Source organism: Nannospalax galili, unplaced genomic scaffold, assembly GCF_000622305.1.
Source record: "Nannospalax galili isolate Female #2095 unplaced genomic scaffold, S.galili_v1.0 scaffold31, whole genome shotgun sequence".
NCBI lineage: Eukaryota > Metazoa > Chordata > Mammalia > Rodentia > Spalacidae > Nannospalax > Nannospalax galili.
In genome coordinates, this window is record NW_008332149.1 from 1,005,761 (window position 1) to 1,014,478 (window position 8,718).

An 8,718-nucleotide genomic window follows, 5' to 3' on the forward strand; every position below is an offset into this window, starting at 1 on the left:
AAGGGGAGGGCCCAAACGGGGAGTAAGGAAGGGGGGGGGGGGGGGCGGGATGGGGGGGATGGAAGGGTGAATGAGGCTTCTTCATGTTATTATTTTTTTCTCGTGATTTTGACATGTGAATTTCTTTTGTAGTTTCTGATTCTTGTGTGAGACAAAAAAAAATTTTTTTTAAATCAAACATCTGGGCACAATCCAATCCAAGATAGACTAATTTGAGACTTACATGCTGAGGAATGATGGTAGGAAGATGTTAAGTCTTGGAGCTGGGGAGATGGCTCAGTGGGGAAAAATGCTAGCTATGAAATGAGCATGAAGACCTGAGTTCGGGTTCCAACATCCACATAAAAGCTAGTCATGGCAGCATGAGTCTATAACTCTGGCTCTAGTGTGCAGAGACAAGCAGGTCCTGGGGGGGTCCCTGGCCAGCCAATCTAACCCAAACGGGAAGTTCAGTAAGAGACAGCGTCTCAAAAAATAGTTTTTTTTGAGGAAGACACCTGATATCAACTTCTAGCCTCCACATGCACCTGTATAGGTAAGCAAATCCCTACACACAAGAGCACACAGCATACAACACACACACACACACACACACACACACGCACACACAATTTCAAGTGTTTGTTTTCCCTAGTTAAACCAGCGTGTTCCTTTAGAGAAGACATATGTATAGAAAAAACACTACAACTCTAACATAAATCTGAGTGGAGTTTAAGCCACCTTTACTTGGAGTTACGTGCCCAATGGCCTCCAAAGTGCAAGGTCCACATGTTGTTTGTTCACAGCCAAGGTTGCAGTGAAGTCCTATGATGTGATATGGACAAGTGCTGCCTCTGATTCATGACACACTGGATTTTGAATTAATTTTGTTGCTGTGCAGAAACCTTTTACTGTTGACAATTCTTTGTGACTCCCCGAATTCAGTTACAGAATACCATATGGGATCATGACACACAGTTTAAGGAACTGTGGTCTAAACAGCTATGCTGATTGGTTTGTTGAGCTCTGGGAGTGGTTTGACATGTCAAATGAGAGGTCTAAAGAGCCATGGTTGTTCTGAGAGTGCCAGGGCCTTGGAGAAACAATGTGGAGACTGTCTCCAGTCCAACTCTGCCCTAGTCAGTGACCACAAGTCACAGGTCCTCCCCAAGTGCTGATTTTTTCATCAGCAAAATTATCATGATAATTATAAACTTATAAAGTTAGGGGCTGGAGAGATGACTCAGCAGATAAGAGTGTTTGCTCTGCAATCATGAGGACCAGAGTTTAGATCTCAGCACCCACATGGTAAGCCAGGAATCTCAGGAAATACCTGTAACCCCAGCTCTATATCCCAACTCTGAGAGAGGTAGAGACAGAGATTGCTGGGGCTTGCTGGCTTCCAGTCTAGTTGAGTCTCAGGCCTCTGGCTTAAGGAGAGACTGCCTCAGAGTAGTAAGCAGAGTGATGGAAGCAGACACCCAACACCCTCTTCTGGCCTTTGTGCACAGGCATATGCACATGTGCATATACTCATACACACACACACACACACACACACACACACACACACACACACACACAAAATAGATAAGAAAAAATTAAGGTTAAAATAATTATGTGAGCTGGCCATGATGGCGCACGCCTTTAATCCCAGCACTTTCGAGGCAGAGGCGGGCAGATCTCTGTTAATATGAGGCCAGCCTGGTCTGCATAACACATTCTAGGACACCCAGAGCTACATAGTGAGATGTTGTCTCGAATACCTCCCCTGCCAATTATGTGTGTGTGTGACTGCACCCATTTTTTTGTGCACCATGTGTTTGCAGGTGCCTGAAAAGGTCAGAAGAGGGTGTCAGATTCCCCTGGAACTGGACTTACAGGCAGTTGTGAGTGAGCCTCCTGACCTGGGTGCTGGAACTGAACCCAATTCCAAGAACAATAAAAGTGCCAAGAATAAACTTTTTAGAAACCTTATAAAGGGCCTGGAGAAATGGCTTAAGGCTTAAGAGCACTGGCTGCCCTTGCAGAGAACCTAGGTTCAGTTCCCAGCACTTACATGGTGGCTAACAACCATCTGTGATTCTAGTGCCAGGGGATCTGATGCCTTCTTCTGGCCTCTGCCAGTTTGCACACATGGGATGCATTTACCTACATGTAGGCAAAGCACTCATACACACAAATAGAAATTAATCAGTTAAAACCCTTATAAAATTAGTGTGAGAATGAAATGTGTTGAACACAAGGGGAAGTGATAGAAAAGTACCCTGCACACTAGGCAGTTTCCAGGAACAATCCCATTCAGTCTGTGTGACGACTCCATGACACAGTACTACCATAATTGTTATCACCGCTGTTCCCACTTTAAAGACAAAAACACCCTGACTCTGAGAGGACAGCAGAGTCCTAATCTTTCCCAAGTAGAAGGTGGTGGTGCTGTCCCAAGGGCCTGTGTGCATTGCCTCTGTACGAGGCATGAGCTCCGCAGCCCAGCCTTGGATGTCACCAGTGATTAACCCCGCACTCCCTTCCACTGTGCCTTCTGTCGTGGGGGAATCGGGAACCAAATCTTCTGGTGGGGTCTTCATGGGGGTAAGGAGTCTGGCACCAGCCAGCATGGGAAGCCTGTCCAGCAGAAATCCTACCTGGCTACTACGGAGACTGAGACAGGATGCTAGAGTCCAAGGCCCTCCTGGGCTACAGAGTAAGTTTCAGACCAGTGAAGGCAATTCAAGGCGACCATGTTTGAAGAAAAAGGCAAAGAGAAGGCTGGGGGTGTAGCTCAGGGGTAGAGAGCTTGCCTAGTATGCACAATGATCTAGGTAGATTTATCACAGTATGACAACGATGTGCGCACACACACACACACACACACACACACACACACAGGGGTTGGCAGGGAGGACACACACACACACACACACACAGACACACACACAGGGGTTGGCAGGGAGGCCGTGTACTTCTCGCACACACACACACACACACACACACACACAGGGGGAGGCCGTGTACTTCTGGTTAAACAGCACAGCTGCAGGTTTCCCGCCTCTGGCCCACCTTTGGGGAAGTCGTCAACAGTGAATTCGCTTCTTTATCAGTGCTTCTGTTGCTGGACACCTGGGCTAGGGCTGGGTCCATACCTTCATTATCGTGACTGGTGCTGCAGTAGATACTGATGTGCAGGAATTTCAGGATGGCACAGACCTCTAGTCCCAGCACTCAGGAGGCAGAGGCAGGCTGTGAGAGCAAGGCCAGCTTGGTCTACATATCAAGTTCAGATCAGCTGGAGCTACAAAAAGACCCTGCCTCAAAAAAAGAAAAAAAAAAAAAAAAAAGGAAAAAAAATCCTGTGATGTGTTCACTTGGAGTCCTTTACTAGGCTGGGTCACATGGTAGATTTATTTTTAGTTTGGTTTTTTTTTCTTTTTTATCTTTTTGAGACAGGGTCTCCCTGTAGCCTCAGCTGGCCTTGAACTCACACAGATCCGCCTGCCTCTGCCTCCCGAATGCTGGGATGAAAGGCGTGCACTACCACGCCCAGCTTTCATTTTTCGTTTTTTGAGGAGCCTCCACACTAATTCCCACAGTGCTGGATCATCCCATCAGCATGTGGTTTATGTACACAGTGGAATTTTTCAGCCATAAAGAAGATTGAAGTGATGTCATTTGTAGGAAAATGCACGGGACTGGAGGTGTTCATATTTAAAGAATTAGGTCACTCTCAGAAAGACAAATACGGTAACTTTTCTATCATCTGTGGGTCCTAGACATTATAGATCTATAAAATCGTACATGTATAATGACAAGAAATTAGAAGCTGGGCTATGGGGGAGCAGGGAGAATAATGTGAAGGGGGGAGAAGGGAGGATGGAGGAAGGAAGACACAGGAGGGCATGGGAGCGTATGCTCAAGGCATGTTATTCATGTGCTAGAGCATGGCCTTGTAACCCTGAATAATGATGATGATGATGATGATGATGATAATAATAGTAATAATAATAATAATGGTAAGTTTTCTTTTTCCTTCTTGGAAGACAGCAAAGAGAAGGGATTTATTGGGGCCAAATCCAGGTGACTCTGGAGATGGAGCCCATCCCTGTGATTCTGTTGTCTTTATGCAAAGTTAGTAACTTCCTGGGGCAGTTCTGGTTGTGCTGAATTTAATTATTTGTAACGAAGCATTTTCATAGCCCTCAGTGAAAGCCCATGTAATTACAGTGTGTAATGATGGAAGGACCCCAGGCTCTCCCCGAAAGTGGGACTTCCTGAATGAAGGCACCTCTGTGTCCTTGCCAGACGCCCCCATAATTAGGTCACATTAAGGATGCAGCACCCATAAAATTGGATTGTTTAAAAATAATGAAACTTTAAGCATAAAAAAAGAAATTTTAACAATTAAAGATTTTCACAAGGTGATTAGGGGACAATTTCCTTCCAGTTTGAACTGATTAAAACGTCACTGAGGAAATTGCTCCTCCCTCCCCTTTGAGATGTTCAGGACTGTGCTGAGTCCAGGCTCCAGGAGTGAGACAATGAGACATGTGACTGTCTGTCTCAAGGGTCCTAGCTCATGGGATGTTAGGCATCACCAAGCATGGCAGAGTATGGGCTGAATATGTCTCCCACATTTTAAAAGAAGCCCGAGCTCTGCTGTTGGGGCTTTGTTTTGAACACTGGAAAAATAAATGAAATCTACTCAAGACCCCCAGCCTTTCCCCACAGCTATCACCAGGCCCTCTCTCGCCGGAAACACACCATCATTAGAACTCAGCTTATAGGCCAGTAGAATGGTTCAGTAGGTAAAAGTGCTTGCTACCAAGCCTGACCACCTGAGTTCAATCCCTAGGTACTGGTGCCCAGGGATTGAACATAGGTACATGGTAGAGAGCTTCAAGTTATCCTCTGGTCTCCACATGGCACTGTGGCATGCATGTACCCACAAATATACCTATACACATGCACACTAAATAAATAAATAAATAAAATTAAATAAAGAATAAGAACTCACAGAGTGCCTCCATGGCAGATCTCCCTACCCCAGGTTTTAGGCCTAAGATCAGACAGGGGACAGTGGGACTCTCCCTCACTCCCCTGATCTCTCCCTAGAGGGTCCACAAAGATTCCAGATCCTTTCTAGAGAGTTGTGGAAACCAAGCAAATGCCAAATGAGGAAGGTTGGGCCACCTCTGCAGGCCCTGAGGACAGGCCTGGCTTCCCTGAGGTTTCCCACTGATTTCCGAGGCCTCTCTGGGAGGGGTCCCTTGTGGGCCTCCAGCGACGCTCTCATTCCTTTGCTCATTCATCCACTGGTTCCATGGTGACTGCGTGAGCTCTCTGAGGCACATGCTGGGCACTGATGGTCCAGCCTCATACATGCAGGCACTTTCAATGCACAGCACAAGACAGGTGACAGGCTAGGAAAAGTGCAGTGAAGCTAGTGAGCGTGGAACAGTGGGGACAGCGGGAGGAGGGGGACTGGATGGTGAGTCAGGACAGGACCTCAGGAGAGGGTGTTACCAGATGGCCCACACACGTATGTCTATACCTGGTTATACATCTGCCCCTGTTCTGGCCAGAAGTGCTCCCTGGCTGGAGTGAGTGACATCTGCAGGCCCCTCTCTTGCTGGGGCCCCCCTACTTCCTGGCAGACCCACCAGATGGGTATTCCCAGCTATCCTCTTCCTCTTTCCTTCTCGGTGACTCAGCACAGAGGACAGTGACTTCTGGGATTCCTGCCGGAGCAAGGTTCACTGGGGCTCCTGTCTTTGAGGAATAGACATTTGAAGGGGACAGGCCTTTTGGATGAAAATTCTTTTCTTCCTTCCTTCCTTGGTTACACATCTCTGTTGTTGGGACTTTCCCAGGACCTCCGGGTTCATCACTAAAATGGTTGTAATAAATGGGGATGCCTAAGTGAGCTTCGTGGTCTGGGCTCCTCAGGCTCTGACAGCAATGTCAACTCAAGGCCATGGTGCTTTGGTAGCTGTGGGGTGAGTACCACAGCTCCCAGGTCTGGCTAGATGCTGAGGGTACCTAGTGCAAATGATGTATTTACAATGGGATTGTTTCCTGTTTCCATTGAACAGGGGAGGGGAGGGAAAGGGGTTGGGGCAGAAAAGAGGATTGTAGTTTGGATCTGAAATCCCCTCAAAGGCCTGTAGTCTCCAGCTTTGTGCTTTGTGGAGGTGGTGGAAACAAAGCTTTAACAGGATTTGCCCTTTTAGAGACCCAGCCCCCCTTCTTCTCTGGCCATGAAGTGGATGGGCTTTCTCCTTATCACGTGATCCCAACATGATGTGCTCTCTGCTATCAGCCCACAGCAAGGGACAAACCAACCATGGACCAAAACCTCCCCAATAACCTTTCGGTCTTTTGAAGTTGATACCGCAGGTATTTTGTTACAGTAACAAGAAGTTGACTGAGGTAGGACCAGAGCTAGCAGGTGTTCAGGGTGTAATGTATAGGCCTAGGTTCTTCCCTGTGTTAGTTTCTTGTGGATTCTATTGCAGGTTACCAGGAACTTAATGGCTTAAAACAACAGAATTAACTTTTTCCCAGTTCCTGAGGCCTTAAGAAGTTTGAAGCCAGTATCAGAGAGCTGAAATCCACATGTGAGCCAGGGCTTGTTCCCTCATGGGCTTTCAAGAAGGATGCCTCCCTGACCTCTTCCTGCCTCTAGGGGATGCCTGCTTCCGGAGACTTGTGGCTGTATCATCTGCCAGGCAGCATTTGCAGAGCTCTGTCAGCTGTCTTCACAGTACCCACCCCTTTGTGTGATCAAATCTCTCTCTGTCCTAGCTGATGATGCCTGTGATTACAGTTCTGACCCACTGGAGTAGTACAGGGTTGCCCCAGGGATAGTTAGTGTTAATTGTTAACTTAAAAAAATCTAGAATCCCCTGGCCTCTGAGAATGGCTGAAGGATTATCTTGATTGCCTTAACTGACATGAGAAGACCCCATTTTAACTGCGTGAGACCAGTCCCTAGGTAAGGGATCCTAGACTATATAAGGTAAATAGAACTGAGCACTTGTGTGCAAACATTCATTGCTCTCTCTGACTGCAGATGAAATGTGATCAGCTGCCTTAAGCTCCTGCCATCAGGACTTCCCCACCATGAAGGACTACCCTGCAACTGTGAGCCCATTAAACCCTCTCTCCCTTAAGTTGTTATATTAGTCATTTTCCTGTTTCTGTGATAGAAACACTGACCAAAGCAACTTATAGAAGAAAGACTTTATTTGAGCTTACAGTTCCAAAGGTATAGAGTCCATCATGGCAGGGAGGCATGGTGGCAGAGGTGGCTGGAGGAGGAGAGGAAGCTAAACTCTCACATCTTCGAGCAGGCACAGGAAACAACAGAGAGACTCCAGATCCAGCAAGCCTACCCCCATGACGTACTTCCTCCAGCAAGGCCACACCTTCTAAGACCTCCCAAAAAAGCGCCACCAACTGGGGACAAAATGTCCAAATATTTGGAATCTATGGGGGGACATTCTCATTCTAACTATCGCAGTTGATTTTGTCAGAGTATTTTATCACAGCAAGAGGAAAAGAAACTAAGACACCCTTTATCTCCATCATATCTGCAAAGACCCCTTTCCTTATAAGGAGATTGCACAGGGCCCAGGGTTAGGAACTGACACCTTTGAGGACCATTACTCAGCATGCCACCTTGTCCCACACTGCTGGAGCTGCAGTGCTACCAGAGAGCCTCAAACACATCTTCCAAGCAGGATTTGCAAGCTAGGGAGAGAGGCCTCGGGAAAGACCCACCCTGCTGGCCCAATAGAGCAGATCTTGTCTCCCAGTGCAGTCCCAGACAGGATCTCCCTGTAGCCCCAGCTGGCCTGGAACTCACTATGTAGACCACACTAGCCTTAAACCCACAGAGATCTACCTGCCTCTACCTCTTGAGTGCTGGGATTAAAATGTGTCACCACGCCCAGCTATATTATTTGATTTTTTAATATAGGGTTTTACATTGTAGTCCTGGTTGGCCTGAAACTTGCTGTATAAATCAGACTGACCTGGTCCAACTCATGAAAATCCTCCTGCCTCTGAGTCCTATGTGCTGGGATTACAGGTGAATGCTACCACACCCAGCCTTGAAATTATTTTTATGACCGTATTGGTACCATGACAAACATTTTCTGGAATGGATCCATTATTTTATAGCCATTGATATTGTCTTCATTTTTTTCCCTAACTTTTTAAAGAAGTGAAAATTGCAACATTTCTGTGGGTCCTGGGCACTGTACCTACCATATTTGACTCAAGCTTCCAATCTTTTTACAAAAGTACGTTTTTCTGTTTGGTTGATTGGTTGGTTTGGTTTTTGCAGTGCTTAAGAACTGAACTCTAGGCCTGGCCAATGCTAAGCGAGTGCTTTACCACTGAGCTTTGCACTGTTGGGAGTTTCTTTGTTGTGAGGCTAAGCCAATCTGGGGCGGAAGCTCTTGTAGGGATTTTGGTGAGGGAGGGCATCTCAAGTCCTCACCTAATTCAGACTGTTCCGTAGTCTTCCCCACCAGTTCCCACTCCTGGATGAGAGGGGACAAGTTTTCCTTCCCTGGTCTCCTCTTCCTCCTGCTGTTTATTTCCCCTTATTTTAGGTAAATAGGCCTCAAGGTGCTGCTGGGGACTTGCTGATGCTTTTTTAAGCTGGGACCGTCTCCTGGTGCAAAGCAAAAGGCCCAACCTGCAGGTGTGGTGGGCTGCAGTGACAGAAAAGGG